Source organism: Saccostrea echinata, unplaced genomic scaffold, assembly GCF_033153115.1.
Source record: "Saccostrea echinata isolate AGI-Se365-2 ecotype Australia unplaced genomic scaffold, CSIRO_AGI_Sech_v1 ptg000033l, whole genome shotgun sequence".
In the NCBI taxonomy this organism is placed as follows: domain Eukaryota; kingdom Metazoa; phylum Mollusca; class Bivalvia; order Ostreida; family Ostreidae; genus Saccostrea; species Saccostrea echinata.
The window spans coordinates 18,367,309-18,390,822 of NW_026889782.1; the positions used below are offsets into that span (position 1 = coordinate 18,367,309).

The 23,514-nt window shown below is 33.9% G+C and overlaps 1 pseudogene; it reads right to left on the reverse strand.

Annotated features, from left to right (window-relative positions):
- Positions 1-10,660: 10,660 nt before the first annotated feature.
- LOC133199140 (uncharacterized) lies at positions 10,661-17,158 on the reverse strand (annotated as a pseudogene).
- Positions 17,159-23,514: the final 6,356 nt, after the last annotated feature.

A 23,514-nucleotide genomic window follows, 5' to 3' on the forward strand; every position in this document is an offset into this window, starting at 1 on the left:
ATCCTCGCAGCAAAATAACTGAAATAACACACCATTAATAAACACCATTGCGCCACCTCGACCCATCTATGCATCAGTTTCTAGAAATAGAATGGCGCGAAAGTTGCACGGCTTTTTGCATTTTTATATCACATGGTCAAACCCTGGTGCATACGTGTAATCTTATTTGGACACGTTCAACCACCAATCGCCCTGTCATACGGTAGACAGCCAGTATCGTTATAGCAATTAAAACACTATAGCTTATTATGAGTTGCACCACAAACTGGCATATCCATTTAAATAACGACTAAATAATATACGTGATGACAGAAATGTTACAGTGACACAGTTAAGAACTGAATTAAATCGTAATAATTCAATAGACTGTTGGTGTGCAATAAAAATTGTAATTGAACAATTCCAATAAAACATTCTAAACGTTTAAAGATTTTTTGAAATGACATGGAAACCTAAATCACATTTTTACATACCAAATATAGGTTAACATATCATGCTACATACATATCATGAATCTAGAAAGGGGGGGGGGCGTACCTGGAATTTGCAGATTTTTTAAAAGTATATACTGAAGCAAATAAAAAAAAATAACACAACCACCATCATGAAATAGGTTCTCTCACTCCTGAAAAATGGATTTAAGTTTCTCCCCTTTTTTTTGGTTGTCAAGAAATTTTCTTGGTTTGAAAGGTTTTGAAAAGGAGTTTTATCTTCTACGAAAATAAAATTTCAATCATTTTTTTTAAATTAGAGATATTTTACTATTTAAGTAGTAGAAGTATGCTGATTGTAAAACACATTAAGCTATCCCATTTGCTATATAACTCTACTAATTATGAAGATTAGGTAAAAGGCTCAAACTACGTAGCTCCACCAAGCACACATTAAGCCACACGACATTTGCTATATAATTCTACTAATTATTTAGATGAGGTAAAAGGCTCAAACTACGTAGCTCCACCAAGGCTTTTAGATCATTTACGTATTTATTATAAATAAGCAGATCTTGAACCTTCTTAGTTTACTAAACAGATACACTTAATCTCCACCCAGTTCACTATACAGTATATACAAAATATGTAAATAAGTTAAAAGGCACGGAATAATAAAGGCTTAAAGAAATCTGCTCCTTTTGCTATATGCTCTTATAGACGGTTCAAGATCTGGCATCTTTATAATATGTAAATGAGCTAAAAGGCTTGTTCTTTAAAATCAACAAAAGGCTTAAGAAGAAGTATCTCCCAATATGTATTTGAACTAGAAGGTTTATCAGGATCTTTACCATAATATCAACTGAAGGATTCCTCCAATATGTTAATGCTCCAGAAAGCACAACTGGTTTCTACTATATTACGAAATACATAAATCAGTCAAACGCCTCAAATGATTACATTATATAGAGGACAAGTATTCATTCTATAAATTCATGGAGTGCTGACGCTTTCAGAGTAATAAATGCAAAATCATTTGTTATAGTTCAATGATTCCACAAATTACAAAGATGTGGCAGACTCCTAGGAAGTATTTAATTAACAGAAGGCTTCAATTTAAATCTCATCTACATGCAAAAAAAGTTAAAAGGTTAATGTTCTTAATCATTTATTGAACATCAACAGTATAACACCCCCCCCCCCCCAAAAAAAAAATCAATCATTAAAATTACAGTGTACATAAAGGATTGAAATATTGAGGACAATTATTGGTGAAGTTTAAAACAAATCAACAATAATTAAAACATTTACATAAAATGAATAATGAGTTTTATACTTCATATTTAAATATAAAAATATCAAGACCCCCCCCCCCCCCAAAAAAAAAATAAATAAATAAAAACAACAACAAAAACTAAAAGAGAATCATTAACAATCAAAAATATACATCAATGGAATATTGATTGCACCTTTTAAAAAATATAAACCATCAAAATCCCTGAAATATACAAAACACTTTTTTATGCATATTGTTTCGGTTATATCTTTTGTAATGTAAAAAAGAAGCAATATTCACATCAAAGACATGCAAATATATAAATATATACATCATCAAAAAGCCATCCTTGTCAAGTAAAAAAGATGTCACTGTAAAAACTATTTCAAACAAAACGCCATCTTAGACAAATTAAAAAAAAACACATTGTGAAATGATTTTAAACATTGCCAGACATAGCAGCACACTTTATCTACAAATGGTAAAATATTTTCAATGAGGTTTATATCATCTTGTCAGAGGTAGAAATATGTGTCATTTAACTTCATAATAACACAAACTAAAAGTGTCAATATTATGTTTGTAAATACAATATAAACAAACTATTAAAAAACTTATACAGTATGAGTGTACAAGTAAGTGTGACTCTAACTTTGTAATTGAGACATTAACTCACTTTCACTTTCATCTTCATCAAATCCAAATAAGCGATTTCGCAATCTAAATGTAAATATGGAAACTGGATTTACTATAATTAGCATGATAAACAAATTTATAGTCTTCATTCTTGCAACTATTCTAAATTGTCTGTCTGTGTTGTACAGATAATTATATAACACCTCTAATTTGAAGTGAAAATCTATTATCAAAATTCAGTAAGGCCAAACAAAAAAATATGTGTGGTTCCGGTTACACTTCCAAAAAAATTAGGGTAGGTAGGTAGGGATTTTTTTTTTTTTTTTTTTTTTTTTTTTAAATAAAAAATGATGTGGTGTGATAATATACTAGTCAATATTGGTAGGGGACACCTACATGCTAGCTTGCTTTGGGTTTAACACTATTAAAAATTTGCACTTTGTTTTGCAAGGAGGCCGTCATTGCTGAAACTAAAACTTAAACTGGAGCCATTGATGGAAATCGGGGGAAATTCCGGAAAAAATATGAAAATTGCCAAAAAAAAGTTTAGGGCCGGGGGTATAAAATAGGGAAGGTCGGGTAACCGGAACCACACATATTTTTTTATTTGGCCTAACTTTGATACAGAAGTTTAAAAGATATAGCTTTAAAATTACACAATCATTTAATCATACTGCTTATATATTGTTTTTCTCTTTCAGCTGGTATAATAGCTACTTTGATTTTCATTGTAATTTGCATCATATGTTGGTTATGTCAGTATAAAAGAAGGCAACACAGCTTAAATGCAGACAATATTGAAGATTTAACTATAGGCTTTTTCTTAAGTCTTTGCGGCAACACTCTCCTGTTAGATTCTTGTGCTAAATTAATTTCTCTTCTTTCTACATTTACTTTCTTGTTTTCTTTTAATAAATGAAATAAGTTTTTGACAAAGTATTTTATATAATTATAAATTTGTTTCATAATGTCATATATTTCTACATAGAACTAGAAATTTTGATTTTGAAGAAAATAGACAGGAATGCATTTAAATTACTGTGTAAATTTGTTAGGTAAAACATTAAAATTTAAACTCAGAAATGTTATTATTTAATTCATGAATATTTACTTATGAGAATGGTAAGTGTGGTTCCACTACTGCCAGTATCCTAAAAAATGTAAGGGGAAAAAAACTTCCATTGAAACAAAAAGACAGGATGAAATATCACTGTTTGATGACAAGTTCTGCTATCAGTTGTAGTTAAATTTACCTCATTCAGTGCCTCTCTCTCAGTAGGTTGTTCACTGTGTCAGTCGTCTCCGTGGAGAAAGATGTAGGCTAAAAATGCAAATATGCTTAGTATGACAACCCACTAACTACAAAATGCAGACCAAGCAAACTCCACTTATGGGGGGGGGGGGGGCAATTTTTTATGCCTTCTTATGTCAGAATGCTTTTTTCATGCTCATTAATGATGTAGAATACTTTATTAAACAAACTTGAGGTATATATTAGCATATAATCCATATGGGGGATTAAAACCGAGACAAATACTACAATCTTTCACTGATACAGATTACTTTCATGAAGCTACAAGAAGAATATTTGAAAATGTGCTACCAAAGATTTATCTATGGTAGTGGGAGATGCCATGGTATGAGTCTTGGAAGTGGATGTTGCTTCAGTTTTAATTTCCTGTAACAAATACAGTAAAGAGCTAAATCCACGAAGGGGCTAAATCGGCCCAGTTATCAAAATAAATGAAACTTTCTCACATAAAACTCTAAGATTTGTATGTTGTAAAACAATTTATTTTTTAACAATATCTCTTTTGGTTTTCTTTTTTCAGTCGTTTAAATTTGGTATTGTTTTCCTTATTAATAGTATCACGTCATAACGTTGACGTTACATACTTTAACGTCGTGACGTTGACATTTTGTATAAGAAAGTAACATCTGTACGTTAACGGAATAAAAATAACCAATATAGGCTCTTCTTTAAAATTTTGGGAAAATTTAAACTTTGAATTTTTCAAGAGGTTCTGAAAACTTTAGGTTTATTTTTTAATTAAAGCTATTTGTACTCTAAAGAAATGCCAAATATTTGTTATATACGTTTGTCTGGTATAATCGTTGATACATGTAACACGTTTTAAATGATAATAAGAGACAAGTTAAGCTGAAAACAAACACAAGTGTTAATCCATCATATTTGAGTAAAACTGAATTAATGTAGTAATATATATACTATAGTAGACATGGATAAGGATTTTATCATTCTTAAATGTGTTATTGTATGGTCATACGGCGTACAAACAAAAAATAGACTTTTTTCAGAAAATACACAAGTACTCTTTAATAACGAAAACATAAAATTAAAATGAAAAGGTCCATTAAAAATGAATACGTTTGAAGTTACCATCTATTTTATTGTCATTTTGAGAATTTCGTTGCACTTCCGAAATTTATGACATTTCCCGGACATTTGAAATGAACTTGTCGTTCATACATGTAATACACGTAAAATAGTGACGTTTGACGGCAATCCTGCGCACCAGAGATTGTCAGGAAAGAAGCCACTACAGACTTTTAAACAAAAGTGATGCAAAGCATCAAATCGGCCGCAACAAATTAAGAGTCCAACGAAAACACAAGATTTCCAAAGTATTTGAATTTCAAAACGGAACCTGAAGTTAAAAAAAACAAACAAGATAAACGGAAATGGCAGTATACCACTTTACTCTATGTAAATTACTTCATCGAAATAAAGCTCACTAATGATGATAAACATGTTAAATCATCAAAGAGAAACGTTTTACATACCCACAGTAGATATGAAAAGAGATTTCAGATGACAAATATGATCGAATTAATTATTGCTTACTAATCGTTTTCTTATCATATTATCATACATGTATCTTACACACTACCATGTTGGGGAGTACCTATTATAAACCCTTTTAATAAAATCATAAAGTAATGATTATCTGGTGAGAAGTGAAAATTAAATTGAAAGATAACAACATTAAGACTTTCGTATAGTTCAAAACCAGTTTTAACATTTTACGCATAATTTTCATATGATTACTTAAGATAACGTTTCGTTTCTCCATGTGCAATTTCTAACACAACTACAAATAGATAGGCGATAATGAGTACAGAAGACGATAAAATAATCATAATATCGTATACATATTGCATATGGACGTTTTCGGATCGTTACTCTTTGTAATTAAACAAAAATATACGAAAAACAGCTACTGGCAGTAGTAAATGGCTATCATTACAGACCATCGATCGGAAAAAAAAATTATAGACCACATGCCGAGCGACATATTACCATACCTCCCCCCCCCCCCCCAAAAAAAAAAAATACCATGTTCAAATGCCCGATGTATGAAGTTATATTCTATATAGACATCCTTTCAAAAACAAATATGATACACAGGCAAAATGAGCAGTAATATCCGATAATAATAATAATACATTCAGGATACATTGCCGTAGGAACCGGGAGGTGGCCATGCCCCCGCCCCCCCCCCCCCCCAAATTATTTTGCCTATATATAGAATACTATATAAAACAAAGCTACTATATGCTTGTGCCCCGTCAATAAAAACGTCTGATCCCCCCCCCCCTTTTTTTTTGCTTGTCAAGGAATTTTAGCAGTTGATAGTGCACCCATCTGAAAATGTATCCCTCCCCCCCCCCCTAAACTGAAATTGCTACCTACGGGCCTGGGATCTATAATAAATTTATGCAATGACCGAGTCACGAAAAACCAATCGTTTTTAAATTAAATTTTTTATCAAGGAGATTGAAAAAAAATTGAAAACTGCTATTGAATTCATTTTTTTATACTATATATACAATGACTAACATAATTGGCATTGTTATTTATTCACTTTACTTCTTTCTTGTTTAAATGGCAGCAGTAATTGGTCGAACTGTCCCACGTATTTAATGAGTGAGGGTGGGAATCCCGAAACCCCCTCCCCCCAATAACCCCTGTCTTTTTTTTTTGTAAATGCAATAAGTTTTTTTTTTTTGCTTCTTATTTTATATCAATGCTCTAATCCCACCTTTATGAATTTACACTACTACATGTACATGTATAAACATGCTTGCAAATCTGGTTGCCCTCTCTCCCATTGGCCTGTTACATTTAAGTGGAGTAACTCAAAATAGAAAGAGATAACAAATAGCCTCCCTTTGACATTTTTTTTTCATGTGTTGGCTAGTCACAGCATGCATGCGATACCGAAATTACTTAAAACCATAAAGAGTTGTCACTGCCTTGGTAGTAAGTTATTCGTTTATACAATATAGGGCATTTTTCTTATAGAGGCCTATCACAAAAATTACACGCGATCTGTAAAATCAATCTATTGTTTATTTGATTTGTCAACTCGAATTTTCTAGGTTCAGTACTTCGTAACATAATTTATGTTAAGAGATCTCTGATCAGTAAAGGTTTTCACTTATAAATATTAATTAATCTTTTGTCTTAAAATACCACTGGCGATTTATGAAACGCATGTTGGGTATGGGTTATGATAATAATACATGTAATTATAATAGACTCTATTGCGTAACATTAACCATTTGTATGCTGTCGTTGCAGCCCAGACTTCACGACATTTATGTTTTGTAAGGTGGCAAAACAATCATTATAAATACGTCTTGGTAGTTGCATCCGATGTAATTTGTTTAATATTCTACGCTATTCCGACACGGCCACTCAGGAGAAAATAAAGATGTAGCCTACATGTTTCTCGGGTGATCTCCCTTTGATTACATAGTGACCTTGGCGACGAGGAGCCGGGAGTTGGAAAACAAATTCAAGGCATAAATAAATAGGCTGTCAGAGGAAAAGAGTACACATTTTTTTTTTTAAACATTTCAGCATAATAATTAGTTAAATATAGATCAGCTACTTGAAGGAAAAGTCTTGGGTCAGGACTGAGGCGCGTAGTACACAAAATGTCGACATGATTGCATCTACATGCAGTCATACTTAGCGAGAGTTTTTCGTACTTTTTTGCACCACAACACAAAATAACTTATAATAAATATAACATTCGCATTTCGAAACTTTTTAATATTTACAAAAACAATATAGAATCTTTTTCTTTTCTATTAATGTAGGGTAATCCCCGCTATTTTCACTGTGTGAGTCGGTGCTAAGATATTTGAATCGAACGAAAACTATTGATTTCGATGTGGCCACACCCCTCGAACAAAATAAAAATGTACTTTATTTATTCATATTTTAATCCTCTTTTCAATGGTATAAATTTTATTTTGTTCGAAGGGTGTGGCCACAGCAAAAATTTGAACCAAAGACGAAAAAAATGCTTTATTTTGATAAAAACTATCGAAGTGCACGTGTTTAGACGTTTTCTGTACAAATATGACGTCATCAAATAAAAAAAAATTGGCATAAACTATAAAAGTTTTATACCCAAGGATAATATTTCTATTGTTAATTTTCTTCTTCCCCTTAGTTTAATTTTCCTGAAAAAATAGGCCGATTTAGCCCCTTCGTGGATTTAGCTCTTTATTTCATTTAAACAGGAACAAAAGTTTGAGAATATACCTCAGAATTAACAAATGTCTCAAAGGGTGTTTTCGTCATGTCATGACTCTCAGAGGTGGCAACTGTTTTCACTGAGACCTCAGTTGTTATTTCCTGTAAGAAGTATAAAATTGCCTGATAGCGAGCTCTATAGACTAATAATTCCTTGTGATAATGGTGGATAAACATACAGGTGACCAAGTTATAGTTCTTGCAAAGAGTTCAAATGAACAACAATAATCGTATCTTCTCTTTAAATGTATGCGACGGTCTGGTTAAAAGTTTACACTTCTTGGACTCTGTTTTGGAAATGCAACTAACATATAAAGAATCATGTGAAGACACATTCAAGACTGAGTATGTGCGAGCAGGTACATATATAATTGACACACTAAACAACATAGTAATTGGTAGGAGGTAACAGGTAGAGCTTGAAAGAGAGAGAGAGAGAGATCAACACCATATATACATTTGATTCATTCAAATTAACAGGAAATGCTTGAGAATATACTCCAGATTTATGAACACCATATATACATTTGATTCATTTAAATTAACAGGAAAAGTTTGAGAATATACTCCAGATTTAACTGCTGCCTCAAGGTTTTGTTTTTTTTATATCATGGCATAGCACTCCAGGTACATATTCAGTATAATTGACACACTAAACAACATAGTAATTGGTAGGGGGATACTTACACATCCAACATTATTTAAGTAGACTGTAATTTTGCTTTGGGATATATATAATTTGTTGTCACATGTCAGAGGCATTTCATCAAAGTATAAAACATTAATTGAAGTACAACGCAGGTCCATGACGCCACTCTCCTCGAAATGTTAAACCGAATGACATGCACATCATCTGCCATACACCCCTTGTACAGACCCTCTCCCATCCAGTTCCAAATTGCATTGCTACAAACATCTAATAGTAGTGTCCCTGGACACCATCAAACCAGACAAATAACAATAAGCTGAATAACAACTGCCTCATGCTCATCTTTTACCGCTTCGAATTCATGGAATGGCGTTCATGAAATTGCGGAGTGCAATTTTGGTAATACCGCTCCCGACACAATTAGCATACAAAATCTGTATTATAAAAAAATATTTACTCACCCTTTTATTGAAACAATTTTATTTCTGGAATCGGAGCACAATATTTCTTTGCAATAAAAGTTTCAAGCTCTTCATCCTAGTTCTCTCCATCTATTTCACTTCTTCATACTTAGATAGAAAAGTGTTTCCTTTCTTGCAATCATTTTGTTGCAACTTTTCAGAATCTAATTTATCTGCACAGCTCGTGCAAATATTATTCCCCTCACTTCGTAAAATTTTGTGAGTATAATCATACTCGCATGCTTTGGATTTTTTCGAAATATTTCTATTTTTCCCACACTTTAGAAGGTGGTAGGAGAACCTCTTTGTCTGTATAACATGAGATTTATCATACGGACAAATTTGAAATTCCTCACACTCCTGATAGTCAGCCATATTTTCATATAGTTTGTAAAATTAAAGTTCGACATACTTTATATCATTGATTGCTGACACATTTCAAAATTTAAAAATTGATTATCTACATTTATCTTAATTAGGAGTTTCTGTCCGCCTGCCTTTCAGTGCATTGATATTATAATAATTATGAAATGCATGGTGAACCATAATTTATCCATAAATAAAGATATTAAGGTACTCCGTACCTCAGGTGCAAAAAAATGAAGATGTATTTTTCACCAGTATTATTCAACTTTTCTGCAGTACTTGTTATTATGATAAACAATTGATAATTAATTACCAGTGTATCCAGGTGATCTTATGAGATAATTGATCATTTCATATACAGTAAATAACAGAAAACAAAAAGAATTATCTATGTTTCAGCAGATTGTATTTGATATAATGTATTTTGACTTGTTTGCTGCATAAAATAATATCCACTGGGATGAAAGAATCATAAAAATAAAAATAAATAGCATTGCATCCAGTCAAGTATAAAAGCTAAGGAGAGAAATCATATTGACATAAATTTTCAGGATCAAGAGTTATCTCTCTTCAATGAATTTGGACACAGCAGTAATAATAGATGAGCGTTTAGTTATTCGTGGCTTTCCCTGAAAAGTCTCTGTAAATAAGCTTCGTATCCCATCATAGCCTTTTCTTTGATGTGCCATTTGAAGATGTTTGATAGCTAGTCCTGAAAAAGATATCTTCTTACACATGCTTTCAGAAATAATATGATTTTCAACTAATGGCATAAGAGTTTGTAGATTTTTTTTTGAAGTTTTCATCTGCTTTATGATATCGAGAATGTACATCATAGTAAAACTATACTGAAGGTAAAATGAGTCAGTATTATGATGCTCTACAACTTTCTGAATGTATCTAAAGTCTTCAACTGCATCATGTGCACTAAAAGAACACCCAAGAATATCCTTTACCAGAGTCTCCAAAGAAAAGTTCAGATGGGGTCCAGATGCATGTTCTTTCAGCATTGGTAAGGTGTCACAAAACCCACAAATTATTCTTCCTTGTTCCTCTTTCCCACTATCCAGTACAGATCTACCAAAAATAAGGCTGTCAAACTTCCTGGCATTGTGAGCGAACAACACTGGATGTTTCAAACCAGAAGTATTCAGCCAATCAAAGAATGATGAAAGGCACATCTCTACAGAAACAGCTGGTAAAGCAGCACCATTCTTGTACAGCAATGTACCATCATAAGTCAGTCCTGTGATCTTTGATGCCATTGGATTACTGTTGGAAGAACATACTGGTTGAATTCAGTCTCTCCACACCTTGCTGCCAGTTGAACGATGTCAGCTGATAATCCTGAAAAATTGTGTGTACATACATGTGATATAAGGTAATACCATGGGCATTTCAGAAAAAAATATGTGACAAATCTTTACAAAAGTATGTGATATTTTCCATACACCTAGACCTGTCGTTTCCAGATCAAAATAAACCCTGCTGTACTGACAGGGAGGTAGTGGATTTTGTTGCAGATGTTCTGGAGGTGGTGGTATGGTTTCCATGTCACTATCTGGAATACTACTGGTAGTAGAAAGCACACCACTTCTGTATGTCACCCCTTCTCTTGTCTCTGATGAAGATGCAGCAGCAGAGGCAGATTTCTTCAGTTGTACTCTCCTTCTCTTGAACTCCTTAGTGCAATACTTCTCCGCATTGCTGTGCCTTTTCCACATTTTTCGGTCAGCATGTTTCACTGTGAAGGACCCAGGCGACAAACTCAATTCATCATTTTTCTATAAAATAACAGGAAATAAATAGCATAAAGATAGGTGCACAAAACATATATGTATATGCATTCCAGGTAGTTCTAAAAAAGAAAGAATACCTGAGTCACATAATGTGGTCCTATATTTTTTTCACAGGTAGCTGCAGCAACTCTGCTACTCTCTGAACCAGAGTAGAAGTTGTTCTTAGGATTTTTTCTTGCAACAATTTGATTGAAGCTCTCATTGTTTTGTGTGCTCTCCAATGAAGAAACTTTGTCAGATTGTTCTGCATACAATGTGAATAATTTCACAAGATCATGGTGGAGTTCTTTATCCGAGAGGTATTTCCCATAGGGTAGATTCCTAGGAACATATGAATCTCTGTTCTGCAGATAACGACACCATGTGCACTGAGAATGATCACCAAATAAATGGTGAGGTATGGCAATCAAGTTAGATCGAAGCGACTGTGGATCTTCTCTGTTGGATGAAACAGCATATGAAAAACATTTCTTTATATGGTTTATAACTTTGGTACTCAGGATTCTCTTGTATTTTTCTTTCTGTAGTGTAAACAGATGGTTTGTGAAGTTCTTGAAAGTGTGGTTCTTATCACTGCACTTCTCTATCTCTAAATTTACTTCTGATCTTATTTTGCAAATAGTACTGGTGTCATCATCCATAACCAAAGTTCTGACTTTATGTCCCTTACTTTCAATATTTCTTATGATGTTGGCTGCCATTGCTGGTTCCATTGACTTTGAACTTCCAGACCAATTCTTCCTGCAGTCATGATCTTTTTCACAGGTTCTCTTTTTGTTGGAATCACAGGTCCGGCATGTTTTGGACATGACACCATACCCTACTACTTTGCCAGTTTTGCTGCCAATCATTGATGCATGTCCTAAGAATTATGTAAAACACTTATAAAAACAATCAGTATGTAAATGTTATATGTCACTGAAAGAATGAATATTTTTAGTTCAATATGCACACTCAAAATTAGACATATTTTTACAAATGAAGTTTTCAGACGTCAAGTCCTTTTTTTACTGAAAATATATTGCATGCATTGCCAAGATAATTACCTGAGAGACTATTGTAGTTTCCACCACTTCCTCGCTTTTGCCATCCAGCATCATAAGAAAGCACCAATCCACTTTCACTGAAAATAAATTCATATCATGTGTCAACATTTGACTTGAAATTTATAAAAATTTTATAATTTTTATTGTAAACAAGAGTTCTGTAGGATAATTTTTTCCCCTTTTACCAATAATAAATTGTCCATATGTTTTACATACCTTATATAAATGCATTTATATATTATTTATATATATTATATATTACTTGCATTCAATCATCAAATGAGTAAAGGGTGTTTGACATACCCCTGAATGAACTCACTGTCGCAAGGCACATGTTTTGTGTCCATTCTATTTTCTATATGTGGAAGAATGAACATAAAATCTGTGCCTTGCGATGATGTAATGAAATAATACTCAAAACTGTGTTACTATATAATAATATAAACCTTGATTTATGTGCCTCCAGTTGTAAGGCTTCATCACAAGAATTTCTTGCCAGTGTCTCTAGAGCAGGGACAGTCTCTCGCTCTCTCTTCTTCAAATTTCTTGGAGTAAGAATTGGTATATTGAGCGTCGAAAAGATCTTTGAAACCACAGCTTCTCCAATGCCAGCATAGGTTAAAGCTAAGAAAAAAGATTATACATGTATTCAAGCCATGCATGTGCTTATTGCTCTATTGCAATGCACTTACTGCTCTATTGTACTAAAAATATATTGTAGTACATATGTAAGCATGTCTTTCACATCCTATTTTTGATGCTCGACCACTGAGCCGAGGGTAAATTCTCTTTTTCTTTTCTATATTATATAATGAGTGCTGGTACTTGTACAGTGTTGTATGTTACAAAATTCTTGTATACTATATGTTCCTATATGTAGCTATGACCAGCTGAGAAAATATATTTTACAGATAATTTGCAAAATACACATACGTTTAATCTTTTATAAAAATACTTACCAACAGCGAGTTTGGTGTTGATATCAAAAGGACCTTGGCCATTTTGACCTATATTGTGTCGTTTACCAGTAGGAATGATCGTCAGTTCGTTGCATTTCCTGCATCTTACATACAGTAAGCTAGCTAGTCCATAACGTTCTCTCTTTCTCACAGTCAACAAGATCCAGAGATGCATGACATAGATAGCACCCTCTTTGCAAATGATCCACCAGAACAGAGAATTCAACAACTCTTCTGCCTTGAAAAAGGTCAAATGTCTCTTTATTGTCATCGTTTTCATCCACCTGTACCAGTGGATCTTCATTGTTGACATCGCTGAAGTCAGGATCGTTGTTGTTTTCGTCGGTACACGTACTAATACTTTTAGTAGCAGTAGCTGAGGCTTTCTTGAATCGACCTTTCTTATTTCTTTCTCGTATACGATTTCCCTCCATTTCCATTTGTTTACATGCTATGACAACTTTTTTATAATTCTTTTTTGAAAGAAGAGTTCCAAAAATTGTAAATGCCGGAATTCATGATACGAATAAACTTTTTCCGGATGTTACGCGCGAGTTACCAAACATTGCTGAGGATTGGAGTTCCTTAAAATATCGGTAACTTAGCTAGACAAAAGATGTTTTTTTCTTATTTGATGGATTACTTTATGTGGGGATGATTTCGAGTCATGAAGCTTAGATATAAAGGAGGAAAAGCGAGTATGGTTTTGTATATATGTATAATAATTTTACATATATATAAGGAAATCGTGATAAAAACCAATAAATAAAGATTTTGAAAGTTCATTAACGTCAATAGACCAAAGATGTTCTCTTTTTTGTTGTTGATGGATTACTTGCGGGGTGGGAAGTTTCATCTATAGTCATGGTTTTTTAAATGTACGTATGGTTTTGAATAAATGTATAATAATTTAACATATATATGGGAAAATCGTGATTAAAAAAATAGTAAATATAGATTTTGAACGTTCATTAACGTCAATAGACAAAAGATGTTCTCTCTCTCTTTTTTTTTTGATTGATTGATTACTTGTGGGGTGGGAAGTCTGATCTATAGTCATGATTTTTTAATACAATAAATGTCATAATTGAATGGTGGACTATATGAATAAGAAAAAAGAAACAGAGAATCACATCTTTCATAAGATATTAAAAAGACCACCAGTCTGATATGACTTCTGAAATCCGCTTCGATAGTGAGATCAGTGGTGATGGTGAAACACCAATGTTCAATATTAGAGGAAATGATATTTATAGGAGGGGGCACTATGGAATGCAGTTCTCATATTTCCATATATAGAAGAGTTTACATACATCTACAAGGTATACTTTTATTGTCGTTTTGCATATATTTATACCTTTATATAATTTACGATAAATTGAAGATTCTAGAATGCAGTAAAACTATTGACTAAAAAAATGCATTTTGCTAGACAGTACCAGAGAAAAACAGGTTTCCCTACCAGACGACGTACTAATGACAACTCTAAATATGTCGGAAGAACTTAAAGCCGCTATAGACCTTACGAGGAATTTATCGGCACCTCCAAGTCCACCTTTGGTTAGTATCGTCCTCAGTTGACGCAAAGTTAAAGGGGAAGGGGGGGGGGTTAAATACATGTATAAACATTTGTAACGTTTATTTAGCTAATATTCATATTATTAGTCCCCTACCGGTGAAACCGGAGGGGACTATAGGTTTCCTCTGAATCTGTCCGTCCGTCTGTCTGTCCCTCTGTCTGTCCCTCTGTCTGTCTGTCAGTCTGTCCCACTTGGTTTTCCGCACTTTTTTCCTAAACGCTTGCAGATATTGAGCTGATTTTTGGTATGTGAGTGTATCTTGATGAGTTACAGATCAAGTTTGCATTTCGTTCCGCTTCATTGATTTTTGACGGAATTACGGCCTTTTCAATTTTTCAGGGTTTTCCGCAATTTTCTTCTAAACGCTTGTAGATATTGAGCTGATTTTTGGTACGTGGCTTTACCTTGATTAGTTATAGATCAAGTTTGCATTTCGTCCCGCTTCATTAATTTTTGACGGAATTATGGCATTTTCAATTCTTAACGGGAACGGAACCAGATTACACTTGCCGGTAGGGGACTAGTATTGCTAATGCAATACTCTCAGAATGCTTGTTAAATTACATTTAGTTAAAAGGATATAAAACTAAAATTCATATTCTTTACAAGGACAGTACATAATTGTGCTTTGCAGAAAATTACAATGTTTTTCATTAATTTAATAGAATCGTTTACTTCCACTGAAGAGGACCCAAGCCGCCGCGCGGAGAGTCGGTTTTAAAGGATAATGATACAGACAAGGACGAAATTCTCGCCATATGAATGGTTACGATCAGCAAAGATGTCTCCTTAAAAATTTCAAAACTCCTCATGATCCTTGGGACAGTTGTTCTGCTGATAAGGTGGTGGAAATCTAACCATTGTATATTCAATTAACCAAGATTATATTTACTGAGGAAAATGAACACTTAAAATATTTTTTAATTCAATGAAATATCTTTTTTTTTCTTTGTAAAACTTAATAGAAAGTCAACAATTTATTTAATTTTAAGAAGAAATTATGTAAACAAATTTCACGGAGCCTATTGGAGTGTTAAAATATAAAAAGATTATTTTTTTAGAAAGATATTTATTTGGAAATTAAATCATGCATGAGTACAAGTGCATTTCTTTTCATTCAATTACTTTGAGCACTAAATGAATACATAAAAGATATTTAGTCCCCTACCGGTGAAACCGGAGGGGACTATAGGTTTCCTCTGAGTCTGTCCGTCCGTCTGTCTGTCTGTCTGTCCGTCTGTCTGTCTGTCTGTCCCTCTGTCTGTCTGTCAGTCTGTCCCACTTGGTTTTCCGCACCTTTTTCCTAAACGCTTGCAGATATTGAGCTGATTTTTGGTATGTGAGTGTATCTTGATGAGTTACAGATCAAGTTTGCATTTCGTTCCGCTTCATTGATTTTTGACGGAATTACGGCCTTTTCAATTTTTACGGGTTTTCCGCAATTTTCTTCTAAACGCTTGTAGATATTGAGCTGATTTTTGGTATGTGGCTTTACCTTGATTAGTTATAGATCAAGTTTGCATTTCGTCCCGCTTCATTAATTTTTGACGGAATTATGGCATTTTCAATTCTTAACTGGAACCAGATTACACTTGCCGGTAGGGGACTAGTATTGCTAATGCAATACTCTCAGAATGCTTGTTATTGTTGGAACATAATGTCCATAGGGGTACATGTAACCTTCAACATCATATGGTGCCAACCAGTATCGTTTATCATCAGATAAGAGAAAGAAATTTTGTTGATGGCTTTTAGGTATAAGTCATGGTTGTCACTTCGTATAGAGTTCATAGTATGTCTTTCCAGTTCGCGGTTGTATAGACAGTCCACATAATTCTGATAAACAAAGTTTCTGATGACCACGGATTTAGAGATCCCTTTGGCCTTTTTCACTTCGCTTTGTCTACCATCGTTGATAGTAAATGTATACATTTTTGGTCTTAAACCCATACATCTTATGATAGGAACTCCTGTTGAGTATAAAATGCAAAACATATTTTTTGTATTGCTGAAACAAATTTATTTTACAATTGAGAGAAAAAGAGAGAAAAACTTACCTCCAGTTTCACTTTTCATTTTGCCAACCACCTTTTAGTTTTTCTCATTGAATAAGAAGTGCTCTCTTGGATAGTTCGAAAACATCTATGTTGGTTTATTTCTTTTCTACAGATCATCGAACCTGCAGAATAAATGTCAATTGAAGTGAATTTTCACTTCAACATTTTGGTATTCGGATAAAATTAAAAGAATAAAACTTGATTTACCTGAAAAACAGTGAATCGGTATCAGTCATCAGCAATTTGACAGTCTCTCGATATTTTTTCTTAATGAATTCGTAATGGAACTGGTGCATGAATAATTTGGAAAGGTTTAATATTGTCATACCAATGTAAATGGGTTTAACTTCTAATCCTTATTTTTGATGTTCACTAGGGATCTGCTCTTCCTTAACTCCTCGGGTTCTTTGATGTAAATACCACCTTTGGGGGAATATACGACATAACACAATTCTAAATAAATTATTTTCGATAGTATCCAGTCAGACCCTTTCATATTAAATTCCTCTCGAAGTAAACATTTTTGGTAAGCCTCGTGGAGATTATGCATACTAAAGTCCTCTGTGGACAAATGGCGGTATGTGGTGCTGCAAAAATGCGGCATGGCTTTTTCAGTCTGACCTTCCTTTTCTTGGATAAATTCTACTCTTGTGACAAGATACCATTTTAACCCTTTCCTGTCTGGTGAATGAGAGACTATAAAGTCTCTTAATTTCGCCTCAATATTTGAATAAAACACAAGCAAATCGAATTTCTCTTTGTATTTTGGCTTTATTTTGATTGATCCATTGATTGCTTGTTGATTGCTTATGCTCGTTATTACCACTTTTGTTTTTCTAATGATTTTTTCAGAAGTTGTAGTTTTATTTTTCTTCATTCAATTCATGGAGATGATGGCTGTTGCACCGTCTTGGACAATGAGGGGTGAGAATTACCTCCTATTTGAAGGTCGGCTGTTGACTCATGAAAGCTTCTGTAGTGAGTTTTAAAATTATCTTTTCTGTTGAAATGGTGATCACAGATGGGACAAACGATTTTCTCCCGTTTTGACCTTATGCGTCTGGTTAAGTCTGACTTCCGTTTATAACTTTTCTTGCAATCCTCACATTGATATTTTTTTTTTATCATGCCCATCCATCATCCATTCAGTTATTTTTTAACCATTATTTTCTAGGTGTTTTTCTTCTTCGAAGATATCTTCTCCTTTCTCTTGATGATGTCTGCGGTATTCTTATGTATAGCCACTTTGGCTGAGTCATCATCAGAAATATTGGTTTTAATATTTTTCTCCTTTACGCTCAGATTATTATGCAAATCCTTATAATCAGTGTCAGTCTGTACCTTCTGTTCTAAATCAGAAAAAAATTTCTTTTAACAGGGCTCTGATCTGTTCTGTTCTTATGTTATTTGCTCCTTTGCTCTGATTAGAATGTAAATCTAAGTATTCAATGTCGGAATTTACCTTTTTATTTTCTATTTTCACATAAATGTCATGCAGTTCACCGACTTTTCTCTGCTTTACCGTGTCATTATCCATATTTAAATTATTTGGCTCAATCCGATTATTCAAATTCCTCCCGTGATTTTCCAATAACTTCTGATATTTTTCTTTCGGAACTAACACAATCTCCTTTGCCATTATCAGACAAATATCTGCGCAGGTAGGTTAAGGCTTCCTGTAGAATATCACAGTGCACTCTGTGCCTTCACTTTACTGAACTATCAAAATATGACGTCATAATGGAAAATGACGTCAAGTCACTGCCAACTTGAGGTGTTATGACGGGGAGAGTGTCATGAACTTTACACTTTATTTCAAACTGCATGTGAAAATGCTAGATACCTATTGCAAAATTCACGGGTCGTTAAAGGTTTTTTAAGTCATATATGTCCGAATATTTTAAAAATACACCGCTCACCTACCCTTGATTGAAATTCAGCATGTTCAAAATGCTAAGGAAAAATATACTTTTGAAATGTACTCTGTTTTATACCCGTGGTTGGAGAATGAATTTATTTTGTGTGTAAAAAAGAGTCTGGCGCAGTTGATTAATGAGGATTAATCTGAGAATTTTTGTGAAAATCTGTAAGAAGAGGTTGTTCTCTAACTGAATCTTGCTTGGGAAAAATGTGTGTTGGCTTTGTTTCAATACAGATTACGACATTGTGTGGAAATACCCTCAAATTTGTAGGTAAGTTGATTTCCTCACGAAATATTTTGTACCCAAGTAATACTGTGACTTTTCCCAAGCACATTTCGGGTAAACAAGGATACGATGAGTTTATTTATATAACAATATATTAATAATTATTGTGTTAATCAGCTGCGCCGAAGCGATTTATATGAAACACTTCAAAAAATTTTAAATGACCGTCACGTGATCAACAGTCATATGATATCATAACATATATGTTAATATATATATAAGAGGAAACCCTCTATATAAATTGGAAGTACTAAAGATCAATACTTATAAATTAAAACCAAAACCGTCCTTGCAATGACATATTATGTTTTGAGCGCATTTTAAAGCTTCGGGAAGCCTTAACATAGCTGCGTGATCATTGTGATAATAATATTGGTGCAAGTCTTTGAATTCTCACTAAAATTTTCTTTTTAACACCCTTAGCTATTTTCCTGTCGATTAGTTTCCTTAACAATGTCTTATTTCTTCTCATTTTTATTTCTTCCTTTTTAGGAAAACATTTCAAAATATGCCTCTAAATCATTTTGAAAAAGAATGGCCGTAAAATTTACAAAGTAGGTAACCATGACCTACTTTTGAGTCAACATGATATGAGGTCCTTAGATGCATCAACTGACAAGATTTGATGATCCTAGTCCTTATAGTAAGCAAAATATCAACATTTTAATAAAATGTAATTTTTGGTCAACTTTGAAGTGACCTTGAGACCATGCCCTTTGTTTCAGGGTGATTCCCCATGCAAATATAAATCTACAATATATCCTCATCCTTTTGTGGAAGTTTGGTGATAATCTGCCCGGTGGTTCTTGAGAAGACGATTTTTTAGCAACAAGTACTTTTGGTTTTATTTTCCTAATTATCTCCCCTTGTTAAAGGGTCACAACCCTAAGTTTACTATAAACGGGAGCCCTTGGGCCAAGGATACCCTGTGACAAATTTGACAATAATTGGCCAAGGGGTTCTTGAGTTATGGCTCATATTCTAAAAAGTTTATGTACACCGCACAAATGGCCATAGCATTAGCTCTTTGAGCCTTTGGCTCACAAAAGCTAGAAAGATAAAAAGAATGATGTATCTTACAGATATCTATTTGTAATCAAAGTTATGTTGAAATCAGACCAATTTCTTGAAATAAAAAATTGCACTGTTGTAGTGCAAAAAAAACAAGAAGTCTGTGAGCCACTTTGATGTGAATGTACACAAGTTCAGTTATGGAAAGACACAAGGATGAACAAGAAGTTAACATCAGATTCGTACAAAAATGAATCCCACCACATTGCAGGCCAAAACTAAGAGCGTGCTAAAATTTCAAGCATCTGCAATCAATAGTTGCTGAGAAAACTACAATGAAAATTTGTTATGTATGGTACAGATAGACACACGGATAAACAGGAAGTTGACATCAGATTCATACAAAAATGGATCCCACCATATTGTAGGCCTTAACAAAGAGCATGCTAAAATTTCAAGCATCTGCAATCAGTAGTTGCTGAGAAAACTGCGACCAAAATTTGTTATGTATGGTACTGACAGACGCACAGATAAACAGGAAGTTGTACAATATTCGTAGAAAAATAAATCCCATCATATTGTAGGCCAAAACAAAGAGTGTGCTAAAATTTCAAGCATCTGCAATCAATAGTTGCTGAGAAAACTACAATGAAAATTTGTTATGTATGGTATGGAAAGACACACGGATAAACAGGAAGTTGAAACGGGATTCGTACAAAAATGAATCCCACCATATGGCATACCTCAGCAAAGTGTGTGCTAAAATTTCAAGCATCTGCGATGAGTAGTTGCTGAGAAAACTGATGAAAAATTTGTTACGGACAGACAGACATACAGACACACAAGGGTAAAACAGTATATCCCCCTCTCCTTTGGAGCGGGGTATAATTAATGATATTTTACTTGTCTCTACCATATTCATGAGAGGTCAAAAAAATTTTGAATTAAATTAGAGGGGTTATGGCTGTTTCATCACTAATTATAGATGATCAAAGCAAAAAAACAAAGTCGAGAATTGCAATGTCATTGAAAGTCTTGGAGAGCATCAAGCTATTAAAAAATTATTTCTTCAGACAGGAAAATACCCAAAAGAAACTAAAATGTTTTACGATGCTTCAGGGATTTCTTATACATATCTAGGACAAAAGTGTTCAAATGGTAGTAGCTTTGTTAATGGAAGGATTAAAATTTTTGATGCCCCAGTCCATGCGATATCCCAGTACACCGTTTATTGCATGGATGTTGCACCTATGGATTTTGCATAGTTTCCATACCTATTGCATTACTGCGTAAACATAGATTTTAAGATATTACTAATATTTGATACACAACAATAGAAAAAAGTAACATGACTTGCTATAGTTATTCAATTTTGAAGTAGGGAAAAGACATGTAAATGATAGAACTGAAAGGTATTTATAGCTATGAAAAGCTTAACAGGTTTGGAATCAGGTTGTCAGATCACCTAACTGTTGTGGCCCATGGGCCTCTTGTTTATGTTAAACATAAACAAGAGGCCCATGGGCCACAACGCTCACCTGAGTCAATATGGCCCTGCTGTTCTTTGTCAGCAGATTTCTTCTATATATTCATATGTAAAGCTTTGATCAACTGTTCTAGGCATAACCTATCCCCAGTTGCCATGTTTTGAATGAAATTGAATCTAAACTTTCTGAGGATGCTTCTATATTCATATAACTAATCGTGGTTTTGCTGTTCTTGAAACGGAATTTTAAAGATGTCTGCCATTCTACTCTGGGGGGTAGGGAGGGGGGGGGGTCATGATTTGAACAAACTTGAATCTACTTGGGGATGCTGCAATATCAAAATGACTAATCATGGCTTTCCTGTTCTTGGAAAGATTTTAAAAGATTTTTCCCATATATATTCCTATGTAAAACTTTGATCCCCCATTGTGGACCCACCCTATCCCTGGGGGTCATGATTTGAACAAACTTAAATCTACACTACCTGAGGATGATTTCATATCAATATGACTAATTATGGCTTTGTTGTTCTTGAGAAGAAGATTTTTAAAGAATTTTCCTTTGTATTCCTATGTAAAACTTTCATCCTTAAATGTGGCCCCACCCTACCCTCGGGGGTCATGATTTGAACAAACTTGAATCTCCATTACCTGAGGATGATTCCATATCAATATGACTATTTGTGGCTTTGTTGTTCTTGAGAAGAAGATTTTTAAAGAATTTTCCTATGTATATTCTTATGTAAAACTTTCATCCCCCATTGTGGCCCCACCCTACCCCCAGGGGTCATGATTTGAAGAAACTTGAATCTACACTACCTAAGGATGCTTCCATATCAATATGACTAATTATGGCTTTGTTGCTCTTGAGAAGAAGATTTTTTAAGATATTTCCAATATATTCTTTTGTTAAACTTTGATCCCTGATTATGGCCCCACCCTACTACTGGAGGATGCCTTGAACAAACTTGAATCTACAATACTTGGGGATGCTGCAATATCAAAATGACTAATCATGGCTTTCCTGTTCTTGGAAAGATTTTAAAAGATTTTTCCTATATATTCCTATGTAAAACTTTGATCCCCCATAGTGGACCCACCCTACCCCCGGGGGTCTTAATTTCGACAAACTTGAATCTACACTACCTAAGGATGATTCCATATCAATATGACTAATTGTGGCTTTGTTGTTCTTGAGAAGAAGATTTTAAAGAATTTTCCAAAATATTCCTATGTAAAACTTTGATCCCCCATTGTGGCCCCACCCTACCCTCGGGGGTCATGATTTGAACAAACTTGAATCTCCATTACCTGAGGATGATTCCATATCAATATGACTAATTGTGGCTTTGTTGTTCTTGAGAAGAAGATTTTTAAAGAATTTTCCAATGTATATTCCTATGTAAAACTTTCATCCCCCATTGTGGACCCACCCTACCCCCAGGGGTCATGATTTGAACAAACTTGAATCTACACTACCCAAGGATGATTCCATATCAATATGACTAATGTGGCTTTGTTGTTCTTGAGAAGAAGATTTTTAAAGAATTTTCCAATGTATATTCCTATGTAAAACTTTGATCCCCCATTGTGGACCCACCCTACTCCCGGGGGTCATGATTTGAACAAACTTGAATCCACACTACCTGAGGATGATTCCATATCAATATGACTAATTGTGGCTTTGTTGTTCTTGAGAAGAAGATTTTTAAAGAATTTTCCTATATATTCCTATGTAAAACTTTGATCCCCCATTGTGGCCCCACCCTACCCTCGGGGGTCATGATTTGAACAAACTTGAATCTACACTACCTGAGGATGATTTCATATCAATATGACTAAATGTGGCTTTGTTGTTCTTGAGAAGAAGATTTTTAAAGAATTTTCCTATGTATTCCTATGTAAAACTTTGATCCCTCATTGTGGCCCCACCCTACCTCCGGGGGTCATGATTTGAACAAACTTGAATCTACACTAT